This window comes from Zalophus californianus, chromosome X (genome assembly GCF_009762305.2).
Source record: "Zalophus californianus isolate mZalCal1 chromosome X, mZalCal1.pri.v2, whole genome shotgun sequence".
NCBI lineage: Eukaryota > Metazoa > Chordata > Mammalia > Carnivora > Otariidae > Zalophus > Zalophus californianus.
The window spans coordinates 113,973,996-113,989,240 of NC_045612.1; positions in this window are offsets into that span (position 1 = coordinate 113,973,996).

The following is a 15,245-nucleotide window of genomic DNA, read 5'->3' on the forward strand; positions in this document are numbered from 1 at the left end:
TCTAACAGGTAGCCTGGCTTTTCAGACACTTCACTGAAGGTCACCAAATATCAAAAAACAATAACAACAACAAAACCCTGCTAACAAACTTATTTAAACTTTCCACATCCCATAATATTGCAAATAGACGTAAGCCCCGTTTTCTTTCTCACCGTGGTTTGTGGCAAACATTGATGTGCCCCCAACCTGCAAACACACTTGGAGGCTCTGATAGTTCTGCCCTTCCCTCCCTCTGCACTTTCTGGACATGAATTTTGGTTTCTTTTCTCAAGTGGCCTGGGGGTGGTGAATAGATTGTCCCAAGAGCGTGAGGCAATTCTGTTCATGCTGTTTGTTCCCTGTTGCTCTTTTTCTAGGAAATCCACTTGTGTTCTAAGAAGATGATCACACTCACCTCTGCCCCCTAAGCAAGTCATTGAAAAGCTGAACCAACGCCAAAGCTTCTCCAAAACAGTTTTGTAGAGGTTCAGATGCATAAAATAAACACACAGCTTCGAAGTCCTAAAGACTCTGATAAACGATTGATGGACAAGCTGCCCGGCTAATGTCATTCACTTCATGTAAAGGCGTATTTACATCATAGCAATGCCTCATTTATCTGACCTCTCGGAGAATGAGGAAATTCATATCCCATAATTTCTGGAAAATTGGAGCTAATTCCTTTGGGTGCCCAAATCTTTCATTTTGACCCTTTTATTAAAAAAAAAGTGAAATTTTCTACATTGACTGTTTTCTTTAATAGAGAATACGGAAAATGATTTCATCCAGGGGTGTCTATATCATCTCAAACTTCTCCTCACGGTGACTCAGCCTGAACACATCTACCCCTCGACGCAAACACCACCTTCATCCTCTTCTGTCACAGGGGGAGGTGCTCCCAACCACACAGCCCCTCAGAGGACCAGCCTCTACAGCTCCATCTCCTGCTTGCTCACCCCAGTCAGTCCCCGAGCCCCACTGGTTTTGGCACCTGAGTATTCCCCTCCTTCCTCTCTATCTCTAGAACCACTGCCCCATTGCCAGAGCTCACCACCACCGCTGCCTGGACTACTGGAAAAGTCACATCTCCATTCTGCACATTCACGATTGTCTATTTAAAATATGCACCTGCTCGTGTCATACTGTTGCTTGAGCATCTTTCAATGGCTTCTGATTGCCTGCAGGTTAAAACCAAGCTTGGGAAGACAGGCTTTTCCTCTGACCTCTCTGTTGAAGCTCTGCTCGGGCTCCTGCACACACACAGGAGCCTCTGGGCCTTGCCCCTCCTGTTCCCAGAACTAGAATACCTTTTGCCCTTCTCTTTGCCAGCTCAGTTCCAGCTCTCCCTTTAGGGTACAGCTGGGGCTCGAGTCCCTTCTTTCAGAAAGTCCTCCTTCTTCCCTGCCCACACTTACCAGCTGAAATAGAGGTCCCAGAATGCCCTGTGCATATGATGGGGTCAAGGTGAAGAACATGTTCACGTGTTCAATCATGTGGTGATATAGTCAGTGTCCACTCACATTTTCCTCCCCCTGTTTGGCTCTCAGCGGCCACTTATCAAGGTCATCTTTGGGCACATTTTTAGCTGCCCCATAACTCCCCTGATGTTCTGGATAGCAGCTTCCAATCTGCAGTGGCCTGGGGAATTGGATAACCAGGCTTCCTAGAAATTGTAGATCCCAGAAAAAAATGTCAAGAGTGATGGATGTTGGCACTATGGGTGACATACTTTTCTTTCTACTTTTCATTTCTAAACCAAATTTCCTCTAATGAATATGCACTATATTTATGATAAAAATGTTAAGGATATATACATTTTAAAGAGTTAATAAAACTTGTAGTCAAGGTCAGCACCTTAGGCTAATTCCATAGATTTCCCAGATTCTCATTGTGGTCCCCAGACCAGGACCAGCAGCCTCACCTAGGAACTTGGTAGGAATAAGAACTGTTGGGCCCTATCCCAGACCTACTGAATCAGAAACTCTGAGCCCAGGCCCAGTAATTTGTGTTTTAACAAGCTCTCTGGGTGATTGTGATGTACGCTCAAGTTTGAAAATCACTGCTTTCAGGAAGAAAGCCCAGAGCATTAACAGAGGGCCTGGTGACAACCGCTATCTCTGGCATTTGGAGGTTACTTGTTGCTTATTTTCAAGTTTAGGGCCCTGTGTTCTAGGGGTTGTGGCTGCTGAGGATCTGCCCTCCAAACCCTCATGGGATTTCCTACATCTCTTTGGAAAAGGACGTGCTTAAACACACTGATTTCATGAAGGGGGAAAATATGAACAAAACAAATAATAGTTTCTCAAGCTGGGGGTGGGCGTGGGAGGGCTCCTGGATGGATGAAGAGTTAATTTCAGATTTCTTTTTAATGATTCCATTCGTGGAGTCCCCAACTTCTACGGACATTTAAAAAATGTTGGTCAAAGGATTGACTGAATGGAAGACTGTGAAAGAAAATTGATGTTAACAGGGCCCAGAGACCAGGAACCATTGTGGCGAGTACTATAGCTTTGGGGGCTAAGTAATCATAAGGGATGGTGCCACAGAGGATAAACCGGGGAAGAATGGTCTTTGTTTTTTTTCCTTCTGGAGCTTGGCATTGTGCCTGCTCCAAGATCTGGGATAACTTTTCAATTTTTTATTTACTTTCACATAACTAAACTTTAAATTAAAAACATAATACCGGGGCTCCTGGGTGGCTCAGTCAGTTAAGCGTCTGACTCTTGGTTTTGGCTGGGGTTGTGATCTTGGGGTAGTGGGATCGATCCCTGTATCGGGCTCTGCACTCAGTGGGGAGTCTGCTTGAGACTCTTCCCCTCTCCCTCTGCCCCTCCTCCCTCCCCTGCACACACACTCTCTCTCAAATAAATAAATAAATCTTAAAAAATAAACCACACAACTACAAGGTAACATGTACCAACAGATCACAAGGGTATGTAATGACCACAAAATCTTGTGTTAAGCCATTTAGGTACATCTTTAAATTCACAATAAATCTGCTTGCCATCCTAGAAAGATCATCCTAAAAAGATAATGCCTACTTTTTTTTTTAGGGGGAAGAGGGGCAGAGAGAGAATCTTAAGCAGGCTCATGATGCTGAGATCATGACCTGAGCCGAGATCAAGAGTGAGAGGCTTAGCCAACTGAGCCACCCAGGTGCCCCCAATTTTTCAGATTTCTTGAAAGCTTTATTTGGAAAAAGGATATACTTTGGCACTTTATACCATTTCTTTAAAAAGATGAGCAGAACACCCTATAATCATTCCCTCTTAAAGATGTATTCTATGGAACATGTCCCCGGATTATTAGGTCAAATGAGTAGGAATTCATCATTTATTTTTTTATTCAACAAATTTTCATTCAATGCCTATTATGTGCCAGATCCCAGGGACATACATCAGTGAACAAAATCTCACAATGCTTCAATTCTAGCAGAGGCCCTGTACTAGTTTGCTAGGGCTGCCATAATAAAATACCAGACTGAGTGGCTTAAACAACGGAAATGTATTTCTTACAGGGCTAGAGGCTGGAAATCCAAGATCAAGGTGCCAGCAGGTTTGGTTTCTCCTGAGGCCTCTCTCCTTGGCTTGTAGATATCTGCTTTCTCACTGTGTCTTCACATGGCCTTTTCTCTGTGCCCATGCATCCCTGGTGTCTCTTCCTCTTCTTCTAAGGACGCCAGTTATATTGGATTAGGGCCCACACTTAGGACCTCCCTTACCCTTTGGCCCTATCTCCCAAATGCAGCCACATTCTGAGATACTGGGGGTTAGGGACTTTAACATATGAATTCTGGGGGGAGGCATAACTCAGTCTACAACAGGCCCCAATCTAAAAAGTCTCCCACATGCTCCAAGTATCACCTCTCAAACTTTAACATACATATGAATCACCCAAGGATCTTGTTAAAATATAGATTTTGATTCAGTAGGTCTAGGGTAGAACCTGAGACTCTGCACTTCTAGCAAGCTCTGGGTAATGCTGACACTGCCCACCCATGGACCACACTTTTGAGTGGCAAGACAAAGTCTTCTACAGCAATAATAAGACTTTGTTTTTGAGGGTGCCTGGGTGGTCAGTCAGTTAAGCGTCTGACTTTTGATTTTGGCTCAGGTCATGATCTCAGGGTCATGAGATATAGCCCCATGTTGGGCTCTGTGCTCAGCGTGGAGTCTGCTTGGGATTCTCTCCCTCCCTCTCCCCCTCTGCTCCTTCCCCCACATGCTCGCACATGCCATCTCTCTCTCTCAAATAAATAAATAAATAATAATAATAAAAGACTTTGTTTTTGAAGCCTTTCCTAGTGGCCTGTCAACAGTTTTAAGGCAATAAAAATTAAATTCTTCCCACTGGTATATCATTCCAGATGACAGCAGATTGGGGGCTTTCTGGATGGTCATTTCTGCAAGCTGAACAGGTTACATCAATTCCTTGGGGACATCAATTTTCAGTGGCCAGGCCAGTCCTTTCTTTCCCAGATGCTTTGTGGGGCACAACCCCCCAGTTACCGGCACTAGGCAGGAACTTAGGCAGAAGATTTCAGAGTCGTGACCAACTAGTGCTCCCAAGCTTGTCGGAGTTGGAAGATGCCCTAACGATCAGCGACAACAACTGGCCTCCTGGTGCCTTTTGAGAGATAAAAGAGCTAAGGTAGAGCGACATGAAGTTATCTGCGGTCACAGTTGGTGAGGGCAGAGCTGGGCCCAGGATCTGGGATGCCATTCTCTAAAGTAGTGGTTCTCAACTTTACGGGCATATTAGAATCACCTGGAGAGTTTTTAAATGTACACCCAGGCCCCACTCCAGACCAATTAAATCAGAAAGTCTCAGAGGTAGGGCCCAGGCATTGACTTTTTTCCCCAAAAGCCTCCATGGTACAAGTCTAATATACTAGTAGTTGAGAACTACTGTCCAAAAGCAGTATCAGAATCACCTGGAGGGCTGGTTAAATCAAACATTGCCAGACCCCATCCCCAGAGCACCTGATGCAGTAGGTCTGGGGTCCAAGAATTTTACATTCCTAACAAGCTCCCCAGTGCTGCTGATGCTGCTGCTCTGTCCTCGAGGCTATGCATGTGGTCAGCTCATTAACCCAGTCCAAGGGCAAAGGCCTGTGGCTGTCCCTACTTTCAGTACCCACCCCTCTGCACACCGTTCTTGAATTTCTTTCTCTTGAAAGGCTAATTTCAATAATTGTTTGTTGCAGATTTTAACCTGATTTTACCCACTGAAAAAACACTGGGGTCTGGGTGAAGAGGAGAAATTGTATTTGCTCTAAGCTCCTCATCCTTCTGTTTAGTGGAAGAAGAACCACCTTGCTTATTCTGAATACAGCATATCAATTTAAAGACTTTCACCAACCTCCTTCACACACGCACGTACGCACACACATTTTCCTCTGAGTTCTGTATATATGAATCAGAACATGACAATTTCATTTTCCTGAAAATACCCACTCAGGGGCGCCTGGGTGGCTCAGTTGGTTAAGCGACTGCCTTCGGCTCAGGTCATGATCCTGGAGTCCCGGGATCGAGTCCCATATCGGGCTCCCTGCTCGGCGGGGAGTCTGCTTCTCCCTCTGACCCTCTTCCCTCTCGTGCTCTCTATCTCTCATTCTCTCTCTCTCAAATAAATAAATAAAATCTTAAAAAAAAAAAAAAGAAAATACCCACTCAATTCCAAATTAATGTCTTGATTCCAGATTATACCAACCCCAAATACTTGAAAGGTCTCCTAGATGTTTGCCAAACCAAATACAAAAGCACGGCAACCATATCATGTTCCTCCAATGGATGTACTTTCCAAATCCAAGGAATGGCAAATTTGTACATGAATCTTCCCCAGCTGCAATTTGAACTGAGAACCTGGGAATCCAACCTCCAGAGATTTAGACACTGGAGCTATGGATGGAGATGTGACTAAGGCAAAGGCAAAGGACAGGATGATTTTCCTTCCTTGTAATGATGACTGCGAGAAGAAGAAAGATCATGTCCTTAGCAGGGAGTTAAGGGAGATTGGCAACGCCTCTGAAAAGGTGGGCTATGGTGGAGAAATGCTCCCAAGCATCAGGAAAGGCCTGATACTTGAAGCATTGACTGGGTCACGAGCCAATGGAAGATCTTTACGCCATCTTGGTGCAGTGTCAGCCTCCAGCCCTTGCCTCAGCAGCATGTATAGGCAGGGCATTCTGTTTATGTGGACTGCAGGCTGGAAAGGACATGGCCTAGGAGCCAGACCCCGGTTCAAACTCCCTTCCTGCCACTTACCATTTGTGAACCTGAACATGTTCCCACTTCTCATCTTTAGAATGGGCTTCATATTTATAGGTTCATTGTGACAGTTTAAACATAATACATATATAGCTCTCAGTACAGTGCCTGGCACATGACAGGCACTCAATACGTGGAAGTTTTTAATTGCATCAAAATCAAGTGCGGATTGAAGTTGGAGATACATCAGATTGGTAAGATATCACTTGGACAGTTTTCCCCCTCATGATTCAGACAGGCTGAAGAACACACATAAATGCATTGGAAAGAATTAAAAACAGGGGGTGCCTGGGTGGCTCAGTTGTTAAGCGTCTGCCTCTGGCTCAGGTCATGATCCCAGGGTCCTGGGATCGAGCCCCGCATCGGGCTCCCTGCTCAGCCAGGAGCCTGCTTCTCCCCCCACCCCCGCCTGTTGTGTTCCCTCTCTGTCTCTCTCTCTCTGTGTCAAATAAATAAATAAAATCATTAAAAAAAAGAATTAAAAACAGAACATTTGGAGACTTGGATGACTGTTCCAGTTCTGGCTTCAGCAGACCATGTGACCTTGGCAAATCAGTCATTTCTGTTTCCTCATCTGTATGAGGGGGAGTGGTAGCCCACGCCTTCCAAGGCCTCTTCCACTGCAACATCACGTATGTATTTATGAGGTCATCAAAATGGCTCAAAAGCTCCACCAGTCCTTAAAGTGGCATTTTCTGAACATACTTGATAAGAATCACCTGGGATTTTTCCAAACATATAGATTTCTAGGCCTTTCCCTAGCACTGCCCTGTCCAAAATAGCAGCTGCTAGCCATATTTGCCTACTGAGTACTTTAAATGTGGCTGGTCTGAACTGAGATGTGCCATAAGTATAAAATATACATAGAAATTTAAGATTTAGTATGAAAAAAAGAATGTAAAACATTTCAATAATTTTTTTAAAGATTTTATTTATTTATTTGGGAGAGAGAGAATGAGAGAGGGTGAGCACGAGAGGGAAGAGGGTCAGAGGGAGAAGCAGACTCCCCGCCGAGCAGGGAGCCCGATGCGGGACTCGATGTGGGACTCGATCCCGGGACTCCAGGATCATGACCTGAGCCGAAGGCAGTCGCTTAACCAACTGAGCCACCCAGGCGCCCTTCAATAATTTTTTATTGCTCACATGTTGAAATGACAATATTTTGAATATATAAGTAAAATATTTATATTTTAAATAAAATATACCATTAAAATTAAAATATATTTAAAATAAAGTCTATTTCGGGGCGCCTGGGCAGCTCAGTCATTAAGCGTCTGCCTTCGGCTCAGGTCATGATCCCAGGGTCCTGGGATCAACCCCGTATCGGGCTTCCTGCTCAGTGGGAAGCCTGCTTCTCCCTCTCCCACTCCCCCTGCTTGTGCACCTGCTCTCGCTGTGTCTTTCTCTGTCAAATAAATAAATAAAATCTTTAAATAAAAATAAAATAGTCTATTTCAAATATACATTTAAATAAAATACATTATTAAAATGAAATCTATTATCATTTAGGTAATATAAAATACATCCTTGAAATTAATTTCACCTGTTTCTCTCCACTTTTTAAAATGTAGTGACTAGAACATGTAAAATCGCATATGTGGCTTGCATAATATTTCTATTGGATAGCACTGCCCTAGAAGTAAGAATTCAGAATGTCTACTAAAGTTGACATAGTGTATAATTTTAACATCTGACCTGGTGGTACTTTGGTGCATCACTATTTGGGAGACATTCTTTTGTGGAACCAAAACAGACCTCACAGTGACAGGCAAACCTCACAGCTATAAGAACTCATAGGCATTAGATGGATGAAGAAATTACCTTGGAATAGGATCAATCTGGGTCGATCTCACTTTTTTCCACTTTGCTTTTAAGAACTCTGCCAGCGCCCTGGTCTTGGCATGGAAATTACTATACATAATTCCTGGGAGTGGAGGAAAGTCACACTGAAGGGGTTAGAAAAAGGAGCCTTTCTACCTTATTCTATGGTTTTACTGCTCCCGGCTGCCATAAGGAGCTTTCTGCAGGCCAGGAGGGTGCTGCCTTCGGGTCCATATTTGGTGAGAGCTAGGTGGCAAGAAGCCCATCTGGGAGATTATGAAAACAATGTCTCAGGTCTCTAAACTTCAACCACTGTGGGTGCCTGGGTGGCTCAGTCGTTAAGCCTCTGCCTTTGGCTTGGGTCATAATCCCACGGTCCTGGGTTCAAGCCCTGCATCGGTCTCCCCGCTCCGCGGGAAGCCTGCTTTTTTTTTCCCTCTCCCACTCCCACTGCTGTGTTCCCCCTCTCACTGTGTGTGTGACTCTCTCTGTATCACATAAATAAATAAATCTTTTAAAAAAATAAAAATAAAAAATAAACTTCGACCGCTAGCTCTTGTCATTCATGGCTCAGCGCTTCGAAGTCCAGCCCCTGAGCGGCTGAGTTGGACAAACGAAAGTCACGCAGTACTAGAGCCTTCCCCTTCAGGTGAAGCAAAACGGGATCTGCGTCCTCCCAGGGCATGGATGGTTCTTCCCCACTCCTGGGGGACTGGGTAACCTGATTCAGCGCGTGCCATCTTGCTCTCGGCTACACTGGGCTCCTGGCACGTCACGGGGGGATCCGAGGGGTAATGTCACGCCTCCTCCCCCACTGCCTGCCTCGTGCTGATGCGCTGACGCACAAGAGCACCCTGACAAGCCTCTACCTCATTCCGCTTCCAGAAACTGTGGATAACTGAACTCTCCCCCACATCAAATAAAAACACTGTAAGCAAAATAATTTCCTAATATTGACAATTTGACACCAACAGAGGTCCCCATAGTTTATATAGAATGTACTGCGGACAGAAAGAAAGCAATTTCAGATGCAAGGTTGGAGACATAAGAAGAGAAAATGAGCAAATTAAGTAGTAGGTATGTGAGTAATCTAAAACATCACTGAGTACAAAAGCAGTATCTTATAAGGTTAAAAATAGAATCGTAATATCCAATAACAGTAGCATGTAAATCAGGCAGATGGTGATGTTCAGATGCTAAGTTCTCATGTTTTTAAACAGGAAGGCAAAGATATTAATGTAAATATTGATGTTATTTTTTCATATCAAAATTCACAGGGTGACTATAAAGCAATGGAAGTTGTAGGGGTGCCTGGGTGGCTCAGTCGGTTAAGCGTTTGACTCTTGATTTCAGCTCAGGTCATGATCTTAATGTCATGGGATGGAGCCCCCCCAACCCCCGCCCCCAAGCACTCAGAAGGGAGTCTGCTTGTCCCCCTCTGCCCCACCCCTGCTCTTGTGCACAAGCATGCGTGCATATGTGCACTCTCTCAAATAAATAAATGAAATCTAAAAAAAAAAATTTTAAGTCATATTAGCATAGGCTAACTGCTTTACAAAATAGATCCAAAATCATAAAATGGCCAAAACACAATAGATCTGTATTTCATGCTCACGTGACAGTACTAGGCAGGCAGAAAAGGTCCTTGGAGTGGTTCTTCCTCCACAGAGATCTGTTTTTCTGGGCTGTCTATCCTTTTCCATTGGTTTAATCACACCATCCTAATTACCATAGGTTTCAAATAATTCTTGGTAATGGTAAGATGAGCTCCCCCTCTTAGTTCTTTTTTATTTAGCAGTCTTTTGACTATTTTTACTTCTCTGATCATCAACAAATACTTTGGCTTGTAGAGTTCCACGAACACACTTTTTGGGATCAGCGTGTATATCAACTTCTCTACAATATTGAATTTGCTTCTCCATAAACATGGTATTTCTCCTCAATTGTTTGGACTTCCCTTGCTTATTTACAATGCAAAATTTTTACTTTCTCATGAAAGACCTATCTTTTGTCATGTTTATTTTATTATGTGTTATACTTTTAGAAATGACAGTTTTCTTTTTACATTTTCTATTAATTGCTATTGTATATAAATACAATTGCTTTTCGTAGGTTGTTTTTATATAGCAAACCTGCCAAAATCTTTTATTAATTCTAGATTTTTTGGAGTTTTCTGGGGAAACCATAACATCACCTTCCAGAGTAGCTAACCAGTAGATAATTCTAAAATGGAAAACTTAAGAAATAGAAATAATAGCATTCTGGGAAAAGCGAGGGGTAGAAGTGAATGCGGGTAAATCTCGGATGTGAGGCTGTGCTTTTGATTTCCAGGAGGTTTTAGATGCTCGGTGGTGTAGACCTCTTGTTTGGCATCTCGCGGCAGGATCATGTTGACCCGGCTGAAAGCAAAATCAGAGAGGAAGCTTGCAAAACAGATTTGCAAAGTTGTATTGGATCATTTTGAAAAACAGTATTCCAAAGAACTTGGAGATGCCTGGAATACAGTAAGAGGCTACAGAAGAGAAGAACTGTGAAGAAATAGATGGAAAATCATAGGACAATGAAAAGGGGAGAAAGAAAACTTTGTAGTAATAGGAAAAAATTGTTATGACCTTGCCTTAAGAGCCATTGTTTTGATCTTTGAAACGGAATGCCCACCAGTTTGACAAAATTAATTATACTGTAACAGAAAAATTTAAAATTTTTGAGGGTATTTGACTAGTTTCTGAAATTCAGAAGGTAATAAATCTTTAAAGCTGGCAAAAAAAAGAAATAATAGCATTCTATACAAGGATATATAATTATTAGAAGAAACATGTAAAAAGATTTGAAAGGAGTTGCCTTCGAGAAGCAGAAAATGGGATTGGGAGGAAGGGGCAGGTGGCCACAGTGATTCACTTTAAGACAAACATGCTATTGTATTTTTCAAAACAACATACTTACATAAAAATTTAAATAAGGGGCACCTGGGTGGCTCAGTCCTTAAGCGTCTGCCTTCGGCTCAGGTCATGATCGCAGGGTCCTGGGATCGAGCCCCACATCGGGCTCCCTGCTTGGCGGGAAGCCTGCTTCTCCCACTCCCCCTGCTGTGTTCCTGCTCTCGCTATCTCTCTCTGTCAAATAAACAAATAAAATCTTAAAAAAAATTTTTTAAATGAAGGGGCACCTGGGTGGCTCAGACGGTTGAGCGTCTGCCTTCGGCTCAGGTCATGATCCCAGGGTCCTGGGATCGAGCCCCACATCGGGCTCCCTGCTGAGCAGGGAGCCTGCTTCTCCCTCTACCTCTGCCTCTCCCCCTGCTTGTGCTCTCTCTTGCCTGTCAAGGAAATAAAATCTTTTAAAAAAATTTTAAATGGAAAAATAAGTGCTATGTTAGCTATCTTGATAGGATTTTTGCATTACCCAGGTGTATGCATTTGTCAAAACTCAACAAATGTACATTTTTAAATTTGTATATTTCCTTGTATATACATCTTACATCAAAAGAAAAAATTGGTAAACAAATACTGAATGTGAATTAACGGCATGCATGCTGATGTCTGTAATTTACTTTGAAATCCTTCCAAAAATAAGACGGATCAAGAAATGCTTTGAAGGATGGATAAGTAGGAGATAAAACAAGTAGTATAAAATGTTGATGGTAGACTAGAGGAGTCAGGTATACAGGGGTTCCCTGTAAAATTCTTTCAGTTTTGCTGTGTTTGGAAAGTTTTAGAATAAAATTTGAACAAATTTTTTAAAATCCAGTATTAAAAATAAATTCAAGAAAGAATGTTCTGTCTGGAGTACCAGTAGGTAAACTTTAATCTGAAAGCGCTGCTAGCTTTCCAGAAGCATTCTATAGCTATTTGACCCACAGACGACTGGTCAAATCAAAGAGGGCAGTGACACGAGAAGAGTGAGGGCAGGCTGATATTTCTTGTTGGCCTTCTTACTGTTTCCCTACAGGTTTTGTGTGTGGTTCAATGTTGAATATTTAATGTCTCTTAACAAGCTTTGTCCTCTGGTTATGAATATCCCTCTTGTCACATGTTCATCTATCTCTTAGCTCCAACTGAATTGTAAACTAACGCATCCAAGCTATAGTTTGTAGACTCCAGGGTCACATACCCGGTGGTTCATCAATATCAATTTTGCTCTAATACACCACAGAGGGAAAGTAGCTCTCTGGAATAATAGATCTAGGAAAAGTGTAAGCTGAATAGTCTAGGGAATCGAATCATACAATTTTCATTACAATGGCTCTTAGGGCTTGGATCCAGTCTGGTCGCTCTGTAGATGAAGAAACTGAGGGCAAGAGAGATTAAACAACATATCCAGAGCTATTTAGCTAGTTAGCGTGGTTATCTTTGGGTCTTTTCTTCTTTAGGCCCATTTTAAGCTATGAAGTAAGAAGCATATAGGATGTGAACGCACATATACTTGAATTAATACCCACCCTTTTCCCAAAGAGGCACTTGATTTGAAAGGGACTAGGGGATTTAAGGGACTTTGAGACTCTATCCGGCCCGTTTGTGGGGTGAAGCAGAAGCAGGAGAACATAAGTGATGGAATGCTTCCGCATACTCAGTTTACAACCTCAATGAACAATATCCGTGGTAAAAGTACTAATGCATGCTACAGTGCAGACGAACCTCGAACACATTATCTGAAGAAGCCAGACACAAAAAGGTCACATATGGCATGATTCTATTTATATGAAATGTCCCTAGGGGCATCCGGGTGGCTCAGTCGTTAGGCGTCTGCCTTCGGCTCAGGTCATGATCCCAGGGTCCTGGGGTCAAGCCCCGCATCGGGCTCCCTGCTCAGTGCAGAGCCTGCTTCTCTCCCTCTCCCACTCCCCCTGCTTGTGTTCCCTCTCTCGCTGTGTCTCTCTCTGTCAAATAAATAAAACCTTAAAAAAAAAAAAAAAAGAAATGTCCCCAGTAGGCAAATCCATGGAGACAGAAACCAGACTAGAGGGGGCTGGGGAGAAGGTAAACGGGAATGACTGCTTACTGGATACGGGATTTTATCTTGAGGGAATGAAAATGTTTGGGAACTAGATAGAGGTGGTGATTATACATTGTGAATGTACTAAATGCCACTGAATTGTTCACTTTACAATGGTTCATTTTACATTATGTCAATTTCACCTCAATAAGAAACTATGGCTCTAGCAAGATGGAAAAAGCAAATGCGGCAAAATGTTCACCATTGATGGATCTAGGTTTAGGCCACCAGGAGCTCATTGTACCATTCTAGCAACTTTTCTGTTAGGTTTAAAAGTTTTCAAAATAAAAAGTTGATAACAATAAAATATCTCTGGGAAACTAAGAAATAATTTAGTGAGATTGCTAAATTGAGGTCAACAGCTGCAATCTAAAAATCATAAGGTTTTATATCTACCATTTGATCACTGGCCTGTCAAAATAGGAACAACTATTACTTCCTTGGCCAGGAAGGTTTCTAGCAGTGAAAAGTACTTTTAAAAAAATTTTATTTATTTATTTGAGAGAGAGAGAGCACAAGCGGAAGGGGCAGAGGGAGAGGGAGAGAGAAACTCAAGCAGACTCCGCACTGAGCTCGGAGCCCATCTTGGGGCTCGATCCCATGACCCTGAGATCATGACCTGAGCTGAAACCAAGAGATGGACACTTAACTGACCATGCCACCCAGGCGCCCCAAAAATTACTTTTTAGGAGAGTCACAAGCCAACATTGTTTAACATGGGAGCCTATTAAGATGCAAATTTCTGAACATCAGTGCCTAAAAAAAGTTTATTAGGTCCCTCTGAACAGGGGGTATTAACATGTGGTTTAACTGAAAGATCTGAGCTTTTGAAACTAGGTGTGTATATCCTGTTTTTGTCAACATCAGACGAGGCTTACACACCTACTGGTAGCTAAAAGCAAAAGGGTGCAAGCTGACTGGGAGTGTCACAGGGGAAATATTAGGGGCACAGGTGATCATCCTGACCCTTGCAGAGTGTTCTGAGACTTAATCCTGTAATTCCGCAATGTCACCACATCCTGTAACTTCGGAATGTTGAGAGAGCACAGCTCGTCTGCCTCCTGTGCACGGCGGGTCAGATGGAGCTCGGGCCTCCCTGGTTCCTCACAGGCCCAAGACCTAACTCTAAATCCCCCATCCAGGGGCGCCTGGGTGGCTCAGGTGTTTAAGCGTCTGCCTTCGGCTCAGGTCATGATCCCCGGGGTCCTGGGATCGGCTCAGGTCATGATCCCCGGGGTCCTGGGATCGAGCCCCGCCCGCATCAGGCTCCCTGTTTGGCGGGAGGCCTGCTTCTCCCTCTCCCGCTCCCCCTGCTGGTGTTCCCTCTGTCTCTCTGTCAAATAAATAAATAAAATTGTAAATAAATAAATAAATCCCCCATCCAACCATCTCTGAGGCCTGAGACAACAAATCGACCTGTCCACATAGGTGAGAGCCTACCGGTTCTCTAAGATGCACCAAAAAAAGTGCACAAAGACCCATGAGGTTGCCCAGCAATGCGAATATGCTTAACACGACTGAAACGTACACTTAAACATAGTTAAGAGGGTAAACTTAATGTTATGTGTTTCTTACCAGAACACTAAAAGACACATAAGACCCAAGTTTTATTTTTCATGCAGCAGACCCTAGAATTACTTCCCTTTTGTCTAAAATGGAGGTACACTGCCAATCTTTAAATCCCGATGCACACTCCAGATGAAACACAATCTGCTCCTACAGAGGGAAAAAAATAAAAATCCTAGAAAAACACTCAAGCTTCTGCACATTCTTTGTTGAGCAAGAAAAATGGACATAAGAATGGATTAATGGCAGGACATTAAAAATAGAAAAGAACTATTGATTTGAAGGTGTTACCTCAAGAGATAAGTACCAATAAATATTGGAGAGCAGGGGTCTCCATACTTCAGATGATGATGTGAACTAATCTATTCTCCTTGGGGTTTACTCATGCTTTTGAGAGGCAATTTATTGTTTATCTAGACACGGCTTTGGAACTAAACAAATCATTAAAGGGAAGGAAATGATTCAGTTCATAAATATAACTTTCTTAGGGTGACAGGTACAAGAATGCTCTACTTAAATAACTGAGTTCTTTTTTATTTTCTTGCAAAATTTTGCATTTCTCCAGAATTTTTATCAAGCACGCAAGAACAAATTCATGTCCAATCAACAAAGCCTGAT